The following is a 13071-nucleotide window of genomic DNA, read 5'->3' on the forward strand; positions in this document are numbered from 1 at the left end:
TTTAATAAGCTATTTAATGTAAATTTCCTTTAAATTAGTAATTTATATAAATTTTTCCTCAAATTTGCTATTTCTAATAAATTTTCCTTCAATTAGCTATTTCTAATAAATTTCCCTCAAATTGCTAAATTTGTTATTTATAGTAAGTTTTGCTGAATTTGCTATTTGTAGTAAATTTCCCTTAAATTGGCTATTTATAATAAATTTCCCGAAATTTGCTATTTATAGTAAATTTACTATTTATAGTAAAATTCCCTTAAAAATGCTATTTATAGTTAATTTCCCTTTTATTTGTCCTCAAATTTGCTATTTATTGTAAATGTTCCTTTAATTAGCTATTTCTAATAAATTCCCCTCAAATTTGCTGTTTTTAGTAAATTTCCCTGAAATTTGCTATTTATAATAAATTTCCCGAAATTTGCTATTTATAGTAAAATTCCCTTAAAAATGCTATTTATAGTAAATTTCCCTAAATTTGCTATTAATAGTAAATTTCTCCAAATTTGCTATTTATAGCAAGTTTTGCTAAATTTGCTATTTATAGTTAATTTCCATTTAATAAGCTATTTATTGTAAATTTCCTTTAAATTAGTAATTTATATTAATTTTTCCTTAAATTTGCTTTTTATAATAAATTTCCCATTAATTAGCTATTTGTAGTAAATTTCCCTCAAATTTGCTGTTTTTAATAAATTTCCCTCAAATTTGCTGTTTTTAATAAATTTCCCTTAAAATTGCTATTTATAGTAAATTTCCCTCAAATTAGCTTTATATAGTAAATTTCCCTTAAATGCTATTTATAGGAAATTTTTGACAAATTCGTAATTTATAGTAGTTTCCCCCAAATCTGTTATTTATAGTAAATTTCCATAAAATATTTTATTTTAGTGAATTTTTCTTAAAAAATTAAATTAATTTGCTTCATGTTTATGTAAATAAATCAATATTTATTTGCTTATAAAAACTTTGTTTACATTCAAATGGATTTTCATAATAATTAATAATTTATTTTCTTTTATTTTTAGGTAAGTGCCAAGTTTAAGTCTTTGAATTTATAAAAGGAGTAAGTTATTTATTAAAACAGGGTGCAAATTTCAAACTATTAATTATTTGATTGTTACAGAAAATTATATAAAAACCCATTATTTCCCGGCAGGAATCTATTTTTAATATTAAGAAATGATTTGTAAACAGTTTTGAGCTTAAACGATAATTTATTAAAATATTTTAAATGACTTAGCAACATGTTGCTTGATAAATTATAAATTCCTAGCAACATGTTGAGAATTTAATTTAGGAAAGGAAAATCTAATGATAGCAACATGTTGCTGAATACATTTATAAGTCTTCGCAACATATCGCAAAGATAAGTAATTTATATAAAATTGTCTACAATAAACATTTGAAACCCAAAACAATTTATTGAGAATTCATTAAATCTTAGCAACATGTTGAGAAACGATTTTATTATTTATGATTAAATTCTTAACAACTGTTCAAATGTAGCAACATGTTGCTACATATATAAAGATATAAGTAAATTGCCCACAATCATTGTGCTTAAAAGCCTCTGCTATATCTAGAGTTGGAATTAAAAACCCCAAAAGACCGCCAATATTACCATACCAACCTGTTTACACAAAAATTCAATTCATATTTCAAAGATTTTTCAATTACCGTTTTATCGTTATAACCCTCATTAACATCTATTAAATGCTCACACCTCTCGTTCCATAAAGAACATGTGGCCAAAACGAAATACTCAAGCCCGTTATCTTGAAATAACAACATGCAATTTTAAACAATATTGAATGTAGACAAAGTTTCAATATATTTAAATTCACAAACTTATTCAACTACATGTTTATTCATAAATTCATGTCTAAATATTAAATTGATTTTTTTTTGTTGTTGTAATAACAAAGGAAAACCTCCTACCATGATTAACCTTTTTGTGATACTCATAATTTACAATTAATTTTTTATCTTTGTAGTTTTATCATGAAAAGTGAAAAACCATAAACGCCTGTCTAAACATTTTTTGTTGGACATTATTGCAAAAAAATACTCAAGTCTCAACAAGAAAATTGAAGTATTTTATACATATTTTAAGGTATACTATATGTATGTATAAATGAGTCTCCTGCTAGAGACTGCCAGCCAAAAAGTCAACAACAACTAATTCATTGCTTATAAAATTATTCTGTTAGGATTTTTTTGGGCAGCCATATAAAATCTAATAGATCTAGAGAGGCCAGAAGTTGGGTAGAGAATTTGTAAAGACAATTTATTAGCATTTTATCAGTTTGATAATATAACTTTTGCAGGAATGTTTACTTAGCAACATTTTATAAAGCGAAAATTGAGTGAAAATATTTCTGTTGCCAGAAAATGAAGAGTGTCGTTTAAAAATATTATAAACCAGAACTTAGCAACATGTTGCTGGCAATATTTCTCTATTGCTGGCAACATTTTTTTACTAAAATATTTGAAATATTTTTTTTAATTTCTGTGTAACATGTTGCTGGCAACATTTTGTTTACAAAATTTAGCAAAAACTTAAAATTTTTTCAGAATTTTTCAATTTTAAAATTTTTTACTTCAACATGTTGCTATAATTTTATTACTGTCAATAATGTTGCCAAGACTTTTAAACACATTAATGGTGGCTAATGAACATAAAAAGATATACAGCAACATGTTGCTACCACAGGATGACTTTTCAACATGTTGCTAAGTATTCTGACAATAATTTTACTTCCGCAACATGTTGCTGAAAATATTTTTTTTGCAAAAATTCACAATTTGAAAGTATAAAATCTCAATTCAATAATTTATTTCAATTTAAATGTTTCTGTTGCTATACTTTAGCAACATGTTGCTAGCAACACAATTTTTTTTTTCAAAAAGTGACAAAATTAAAAAAAAATAATCTTTTAAAATATTCAAAAGGAAATTTTAATAGAAAAAATATGTTATTTTCTTAGCAACATTTTTTTCAAAAATATTTTTTTTGATGGCAATATAAATTATCCAATGTATCAGCCGTACTATTAAAACTGTATGATTTTACACATTTTTCTTTGCAACATGTTGTTAGACAAGTTCAACATGTTGCTGAAACAATTTTTTTGGCCAAATATGGTTAGTTTTGCTAAATTTTAATGTTATTGATTTTAATATCTTTTGCAACATGTATCTAGCAACATAATATTTTAAAATTTTGCAAAATACAAACAAAAACACATAACATAGTTTCGACATAAAATATGAAACAAAAAAAAAATTTCGTGAAAAATATTTTCTTAGCAACATGTTGCTAGAAACATAGTTTCTCCAAAAATATCTAAATATGTGAATTTTCTCTAAACGAATGATAATATAATCAAAAATGTATGTACATAAATATTCTTAGCAACATGTTGCTAGACACATACATATATACTATTTCTACCATTTCAATGGAATTTATACATATTTTCATTCAAAAATATTGTGCCTAAAACACATTTCTACACATTTCTTTTGGCAACATGTTGCTAGACAAATTCTTTTCAAAAATTTTCTTTCTGCAACATGTTGCTGAACAAAATTTTTTTGAAAAAATGCTAAATTTTAAGATTTAAAGATATTTTAAGGAAGTGTTTTGCTAAAATTTGTTGATACTGATTTTCTTTACTTTTGCAACATAATTTTTTGCAAAATTTTGCAAAATACCAACAAAAATCGAAATATTTTAGAAATTATTTTCTTAGCAACATGTTGCTAGAAATATAATTTCTAAAATATTTCGATTTTTGTTGGTATTTTGCCAAATTTTGCAAAAAATTATGTTGCAAAAATTTTCTTTCTGCAACATGTTGCTGAACAACATTTTTTGGAAAAAAATGCTAAGTTTTAAGATTTAAAGATATTTTAAGGAATTGTTTTGCTAAAATTTATTGATACTGATTTTCTTTACTTTTGCAACATAATTTTTTGCAAAATTTGGCAAAATACCAAAAAAAATTAGAAATTATTTTCTTAGCAACATGTTGCTAGAAATATAATTTCTCCAAAAATATCTAAATATGAAAATTTTCTGTAAACGAATCGATAATATAATCAAAAATTTATATTGACATAAATATTCTCAGCAACATGTTGCTAGACACATATATATTACTACCTTTTCAAGGAAATTTATTAGTTTTTTAATACTTTGTATTTTCTTACATTTAAAATACCTTGAGTTTTTCCTTTTTCAACAACTGGTCTTCCCAAAAACTCACAAGGTTCTTTATATATACTTTAATACATCTAAATATATGTGCAATATACATACATATCATCGCATTAAATGATCTTTTCCGTTTTTGGTAGTTTAATATTTTCTTGCTGCTAGTGTTTCTTAATAAAAAAAGCCAACAATTTGCAATGAGTTGCATCATAATGTCGCGCCACATAAAAAAAAAATTAGAGAAAAAACACAATCCAGTCAGCTACCACTCTAAATGAAAGATGAAAAAAAAATCTAAATGAAAATATCTTTATTTTAAACTTTGTATAAAAATATCGAACAGAAGAGACAAAATTTTTTGCATATTTGTGTGTGTCTCTATCTAATGTTTGCACTTGCAACTAAATGCTGCATTAGCAGCCGTGCAAGAAATAAAAAATTACAACTCCTAGACCTTTGTCATGAGGCATGAGGTTCGTTTTTTTTTTTTCTCAGTTTTGTTTGCCATTACATGATGCTGCACTTGTTGGGTTGATGTTTTACTTTGGCTTGATACTTAATCAACAATTTAGTGTTAAAAGACAAATAATTTAAGGCAAATGAAGTTGTGTCTAACCGTCTGTCTATCAGTGTGTATCTCCTGTGTTTTTTCTCCTTTGAAGAAATTTTTTTTTCTTTTTAACATCAGTAGGCGTCTGTTTGTGTCTTACAATTTTACATTTAGCCAGAAGTTTTAAACATTTTTTTCCTGTATGTAGTTTTTTTTTTGCAAATTCATACATATTTTTAGTTTGAAATTTAGTTTTTGTCTTTTTCATATTTTTTGCACCCACGATTTTTGTTGCTGGCAACTTTATAATGTTTTGATTTTAATGAGTAGTAAGTGAGAGGGTAGTCTAGAAAAATCTGTCAAGTTTTCTGCTAGATTTGTAATGAAAAATATTTCGTTATTTTAAACAAAATGGATCTGTAGGATAATAAGCACCAACGTCCTTAAAATTCAAGCACTTGAACATTTTGTTGGAATTTGACTTGAATGCAAATATAATTATGTTTTAAGCTTGAAAAATATTTGAAACATTAAATATTTTTCAAACATAAACATATGGCTTGAATTGCTATTGATATAAAGTGTAATACAATTGTTTGACTAGAATCCACGGCTTGAATTACACTTGATTTCAACTTGTCAAGTTTTCTGCTAGTTTTTAATAAAAAAATATTTCAATAATAAGCACCAAAGCCCCAAAAATTCAAGCACTTGAACATTTTGTTGGAATTTGAATTGAATGCAAATGTAAATATGTTTTAAACATGAAAAATATTTGAAAACATTAAATATTTTTCAAACATAAACATATGGCTTGAATTGCTATTGAAATAAAGTGTAATTCAATTGCTTGACTAAAATCCAAGGCTTGAATTACACTTGATTTCAACTTGTCAAGTTTTCTGCAAGTTTTTAATAAAAAATATTTCGATAATAAAATTCAAGCACTTGAACATTTTGTTGGAATTTGACTTGAATGCAAATATAATTACGTTTTAAGCTTGAAAAATATTTGAAAAATTAAATATTTTTGAAATAAAGTGTAATACAACTGTAATTCAATTGCTTGACTATTATTCAAGGCTTGAATTACACTTGAATTCCAGTAAAAATGCTTATTAGGATGTTTACAAAAGCATTTCTTAAATACAAAAGTATTTAATAGCTTTAAATTTATAAAAAACACAATTTAAGTTATCATTTTATTAAATTTTTAGCAGTTTTAGGCTTTTTGTAAGATTTTTGAAGTTTTCTCAAAAAAGTATCTCAAAGATAAAAAAGTATCTATGGATTTTAAACGTACAGAAAACGTATTTAAGCTACTTTTAATCATTCAAATTAATTATTAAGACATTTTACTAAGAAATTTTGGCAATTTCAAAAAGTATCTCAAAGATAAAAAAGTATCTATTTACATTAAAATAAAAGACATTTCATTTAAATAGATTTTAAAGAATTAAAAGATTATTCGGGAATACAACATTAGCATTTTAGTAAACTAGTTTTATGCTAAATTCCCAATTTTTAATTTGATGAATTCACTGAAATTTATTGTTGGGGGATAAGAAATTTCTATTAAAATTTTGTGTTTTTGAAAAGTTATCTCAAAGACAAAAATGTATCTGTAGGCTTTATACAGGCAGAAAATTATTTTAAAAAAATTGAGAAATAATAAAACAACTTGTATTTAACAAAATTTTATTCAAACTGCCCTACATAAGCTTTATTTATGGCTTAATATAAAATTTATTGTTTTGAATTTTAAACAAAAGTCATAGTTTTTAATCATAATCACTTGATTAATGTATATTAATATAATTAAAAATAAATTATTGGTATTTTCCTTTATTATCACACTTTTTTTTTTGTTATATATTTATTTATCACTTAAAAAGTTAGCCAGACTAGACAACAATTAACATTTGTACACCAAACCTCAACATTAACCATTAAAATTCTTAAGATTTTTTTTTATTATTACACAAAAATATTACAATAAAGCAGCCTTCCCTTTTTTTCTAAAACAACAACTACAAAAAATCACATAAAATTTTAGATAAAATACGTAAAATTAATCAAAACACTAGAGAAAATAATGCTAAAGTCATAAACACCCTGACACTTCAATCATTATTATCAATAATGATCATTTAAAATAGAGTGAGTCTCTCTCTCTTTACACTCAATGTTTATAAACAAGAAACTAGAATTCACTCATTAAAACAGTTACTCATATTTATAGAAAACAATTTTGCTGTAATACAAAAAAAGAAAATAAACAAAATAGAAGAAGAAAAAAATGTAAACAAACACATCTATCCATACATATGTATGTTTTGAGTATAAAACTCGCTCTTTGTTATTAAAATAAAGGGGAGCAAGCAACAAGTATGTGAGAGTGGTGGGGTATGTTCAGTGCTGTTAGGGGGCTTTTATATACAAAACAAAAACCGGCTAAACATCAACAAATACAAACAAAAATATCACTGTGTATTTCTTGCTCTCTCTAGCTCTCTTGAGTGCATTCATGTTCCCCCATATTTAGCCATGACAAGAACTTCATGTTTTTTTATTTTTTTTTTTGGTTAGCTCTAGTCTTTAGTCTGCACTATGTGTTAGTTAGCACTTACTGTTCATTCTGTGAGTGTATGTTTTTTGTTTGTTTGTATGAAAAAATGCGTTTATTGTTTTGGCGTATGTAAAAAACTTTGTTATTTCGAGTTATGGTCATTTCTTAGCGTTTACAAATTGTGCAGTATTCGTTGAAGAGGCGCGTGTATTGGTTGAAATTCGTTAAAAATATTTCGCGTTAAACGGAAATTTGTGATTTTTACAGTTTTTTAAAAAAATTTCATAAGAAAATGAATTATTAACGTTGAATTATTAAGAATTTTGAAAAAGAAAATATGGTAGAGTGGAAAAAAAATTATGAAAAAATGTTTAATAAAATGAAAAAATAAATTAAAATTTAAACAACAAAAACTGAATGAAAAATTTGAAATTAAAATAAAATTCATATAGAATTTTAAATAAAACAAATAAAGTACAATTTTGTAAAAAAAAAAACAAAATTAATGAATTAATAAGTGCCTTATTTTTTAATGCTTCATTAAAAAATTAATTAATTGGAAAAATGTTGAAGAGCAAAATTAAAAAATTTACATGTTTAAAAAAATAAATTAAAAAATAGTGAAAAATTTAATAAAAAATTTTTAAAAAATAAAATACACAAAATGTTTATTAAGAATCAAATATTTTTTTATACTAATTTGACAATTTCAAAATTTTTTTTACAAATTTCAAAAAAAAAATATATTTTAAATTTAAAAAAAATTAAATTCAAAAATATATAATTTTTTTTATAAAATTAACTAAATTTTTTACAATATGAATATTTAATTTTTTATAAATTTATAAAAATAAAATTTTCAAAGCATTTTTAAAAATTTATTTTAAATTTTTTTACTTAAATATTGTTTTTTAAGTAAAAAAATTTAAAATAAATTTTTTGCTTTGAAAATTTTATTTTTATAAATTTATAAAAAATAAAATATTCATATTGTAAAAAATTTAATTAATTTTATAAAAAAAACTATTTTTTTTCAAAAATATATTTTTAAATTTAAATTTTTTGAATATTTTTTTTTTATTTAAAAAATAAATTTCTTAAAAAAGTTTTGAAATTTTTTTTGTTTTTAATTTATAAAAATTAAAATATATTTATTTACAATTAACTAAATTTTTTATAATATTTAAAAAAAAATGACTTAATTACATATTTATTAGAAAATCAACATATTTTGTTTTCGAGGGCAAGCAACTGTTTTAAGTAAAAACTTTTTACACAAAACCTAACAGATTTCTAAGTATTTGTGGCAAAAAATACTGAAAAATCTTGTGATGTATATTAAATTAAAACTTTGTTTTAACAAAAGTGTTTTATAAATTATTAAATAATTGAATTTTCTACACATATTTGAAAAGCTGATATAATTTCTACTGATATATAATAGGTCTATCTTATCATTTCTATGATAAAACAAAGCGGTCTTTTACAAAATTGTCAATAATTTATTTAATTTTTGCAAAGAAGACTCAATATTCTATACATTGATATATAGTAGGTCTATCTTGTGTCTTTTTTAAGCTACACAAAATTATGCATAAAAACTCCCAAAAATTATATTATTTTTTTTTTTGATTTTTTTCACAAAAGTGTTCTAAGAATTTTTAGATAATGTAATATTGTAGAAATTTTTAGAAAGCTGATACAATTACCTTTCCATTGATGTATAATATGTTATACCAAAGCATTTCTGTAAGGCAAATAAATCGACTCAAAATTATTTATTACGTCTACTTTTTGTTTTGTTATTATACCCTTCACCTTCGTGAATAAGTTTGTAATTTCTACATTTTTCATTTCCGACCCTATAAAGTATATATATTCTGGATCCTTATAGATAGCGGAGTCGATTAAGCCATGTCCGTCTGTCTATCTGTCTGTTGAAATCAATTTTCTGAAGACCCCAGATATCTTCGGGATCCAAATCTTCAATAATTCTATAATTCAAATCGTCAGACATGCTTTCGAGAAGTTTGCTATTTAAAATCAGCAAAATCGGTCCATAAATAACGGAGATATGAGCAAAAAACCGTGACAACCTCGATTTTTGATCTATATCTGGATTACTAACTCATTAATATAGACAATATGGATATCTAATGATAGATATTTCAAAGTCCATTGCAACGATGTAGATAAGGCTATAGTAAATTGGACCTACAATGGGTCAAAATCGGGAAAAATATTTTTTAACCCGAATTTTTTTTTCATCAAAAAATTTTTTTGTCATACATTTTTTTCAAAAAAAAAAAAATTTAAAAAAAAATTTTTCAAAAAATCTGTAAAAAACTTTTTTTAAAAAATTAAAAAAAAATTGAAAAACAATTTATAAAAATTAAATTTTGTTTACCTAAAAATATTTAAACAAATTTATTTTAAAGTATAATTTGGTGAAGGGTATATAAGATTCGGCACAGCCGAATATAGGTCTCTTACTTGATTTTTTTTAGAAAATTATTCTATGAAATATTAAATTTTATGTACATTTTTGTATTGTAGATACAATTTCCCTTAAATTGATATACAATAGCTCAATCTTTTCTATTCTTTTTGATAAATATAGTATGCAAGGCTTGAATTACACTTGATTTCAACTTGAATTCCAGTAAAAATTCTTATTGCGATGTTTACAAAAGCAATTCTTAAATACAAAAGTATTTCATAGCTTTAAATCTGTAAAATAAAATAATTTAAGATTGATTTTTCTTTAATTTGTAGCTTTTTGTAAGAAATTTTGAATTTTCCCAAAAAAGTTATCTCATAGATAAAAAAGTATCTATTGATTTTAAACTAACAGAAAACGTATTTAAGCTATTTTTAATGATTCAAATAAATTATTTAGAAATGTTTACTTACAATTTAGGGATTTTCAAAAAGTATCTCAAAGATAAAAAAAGTATCTATTTACAATAAACTACAATCTGATCAAAAATTCTTTACATGTAAATTATTTTCACTTTTTGGTTTTTGTACTAAAGTGTTCTGTGATTTTTAAACTAAAAAAATATTTTAGATATTTTTGGAAAGTAGACCCAATAGTCTTTACAATGATGTATGATATATTTATTTTGACTATTCTAAGTAACAAAAAATAAGCTCCAAAAAACCAAACATTTTTATTTAATTTCTGTGTTTTTATTGCTCAAAAGTGTTTTATGAATTTTAAAATTGTTTAATTTGTTCAATATTTTTGAAAAGTAGCTACAATAACCTTTACATTGATATATAATATTAATAACAAAACTTTTCAGCAAGTCTAATTAAGGGACGTGACAAAAACTTAATACAAATTTCTTGTAACAAAAAATAAGCTCCAAAAAACCAAAAAGTTTTATTTACTTTATTGCACAAAAGTGTTTTACGAGTTATGAAATAATTAACATTTTTCATTATTTTTGAAAAGTATCTACAATAACCTTTACATTGATGTATAATATTAATAACATAACTTTTCATCAAGTCAAATTAAACAACGGGACAAAAACTTAATACAAATTTCTGGTTTTCTAAAAAAAAATTAAATTTACCCAATACATTAGGAAATTGTTACATTTTTTTAATAATCTATAAGTTTTAATAGCAACAATGAGTTAAAAGAAACATTTCTGTGCCCTTCCCACATTCCCAGGCAATTTGAGCAATATTTTTATTCGTTTTAACTCTAATTACAAAATGAATGATTTTTACCTACCTCTAAAAAGGGGCGTGGCATTGTTTGATTTATTTCAAATATTTATTATAATTATCACCATAATTATAGCAATAAGAAATTCATAATCAAGCCTTTCATTTCCTTTATTGTATTTAAAACAAATACTTTTGTTTATCTCTTAGATATTCATATTCATATCCATATTTAAATTTTATTTTTATAAAGCAAAACTATAATTTATTGAAAAAAGTTGGCAAATCAAATGTAAATTATTCATACAATTATTCATTTTATTTTGCCATTTATATAGTTTTCCTGTAACCAATATTTCATAGATACAACACAATAAAAAGTGTTTTTGTTTTCTATCAAACATGAAAAAAAAATCTAATTTCATACAATTTATCTCCATGTGTTAAGTGAAATATGATGTTAATTATAAAGTGTACAACTGTGTTCAAATTGTAGTTTAAAGCAAATTATTCTTTCTAGATGACGCTAACAAAAAAATAAATAAATAAAATTGTTAATTATATGTTTCGTGGAAAAAATGCTGCAGAAAGAAATATTTAGACAGGCATTTGTTTAGTTTCTGGCAGACAAAATAGATAAAAAAAAAAATTTAAAGAAACAGTTTAATTGATAACAGAAGAAAAAAATAACAAATAATATACATAAGTGATGGAAAAAAATGTGTGAGAAATAATTTCGGATATTAAATGAAAGACAGTTCTTTTTTAATCATTTGCAAATATTTGATAAAAAGTATCTTAAAGATACAAAAGTATCTAAATGTCTAAAATGGCATTAAAGTTAAAAATAATAAATTTTTTACTCTAATTTATGAACATATCACGGTTTTGCTTTGGATTTTTGATATTTTAAAAAAAATTCTGAAACATATCTTAAAGATACAAAAGTATCTCAAAGATAAAAATGTATCTTTCACAAAAAAAAATTAATTAATTTTAATTTTATTTCCTTTTTACAAGATTAAAATAACTTTCAGTCTTTTTACAAAGAATTTAGATTTTTTCAAGATACTAAAGTATCTAAATGTCTAAAATGGCATTAAAATTAAAAATAATTTATTTTTTTACTCAAATTAATGAACGTATCACGATTGTGTTTTGCATTTATGTTATCTTAAAAAAATTCTGAAACATATCTTAAAGATACAAAAGTATCTCAAAGTTAAAAATGTATCTTTCACTAAATAATTTTAATTAAATTTAATTTTATTTCGTTTTTACAAGATTTCCACAACTTTTAATGGTTCTAGAGCAAGAATTCCAATTTTTTCAGAAACTATCTTAAAGATACTTAAATATCTAAAGGCCTTAAAATGGTGTAAAAGCTAAAAAAAATTTAATTTATTAATTGTTTAATCAACTTTATAGTGTTAACAAGATTTTGTGGTATTTTTAAAAGCTATCTACATAAAAATCTTTAAGATACAAAAGTATCTCAAACATAAAAATGTATCTTTCACTAAAAAAATTTATAAAATTGAATTTTATTTCGTTGCAATAACTTTTAATGGTTTTAACAAGAATCCAGCTTTTTTAAAAACTATCTTAAAGATACTAAAGTATCTGATGGCCCTAAAATGTTGCAAAAGTTCAAAGTAAGTTAATTTTATTAATTGTTTAAGCAATTCAATAATTCTAACAAGCAATTGTGGCATTTTTAAAGGATATCTAGAAAATAGCTTCAAGATGCAAAAGTATCTCAAAGTTAAAAATGTATCTTTCACTAAAAAATTTAATTAATTTAAATTTTATTTCGTTTTTATAAGATTTCCACAACTTTTAGTGGTTTTAGCTAGAATTCCAATTTTTTCAAAAACTATCTTAAAGATACAAAAGTATCTAAAGGCCCTAAAAATGTGTAAAAGCTAAAAAAAATACCATTTTAAACAATTATAATCAATTCAATAATTTTAGCCAGAATTTGTGGTATTTTGAAAAGATTTATAGAAAAAATCTTTAAGATACAAAAGTATCTCAAAGATAAAAATGTGT

The 13071-nt window shown here is 23.0% G+C and overlaps 1 protein-coding gene across 11 annotated transcripts in view; it reads left to right on the top strand.

Moving 5' to 3' along the window:
- The window catches only part of Dys (Dystrophin), a 576591-nt gene that overhangs the window by 452363 nt on the left and 111157 nt on the right, over nucleotides 1-13071 (top strand). The gene's annotated exons all lie outside the window — the stretch shown is intronic.

This window comes from Calliphora vicina, chromosome 1 (assembly GCF_958450345.1).
Source record: "Calliphora vicina chromosome 1, idCalVici1.1, whole genome shotgun sequence".
Classification (NCBI taxonomy): Eukaryota; Metazoa; Arthropoda; class Insecta; order Diptera; family Calliphoridae; genus Calliphora; species Calliphora vicina.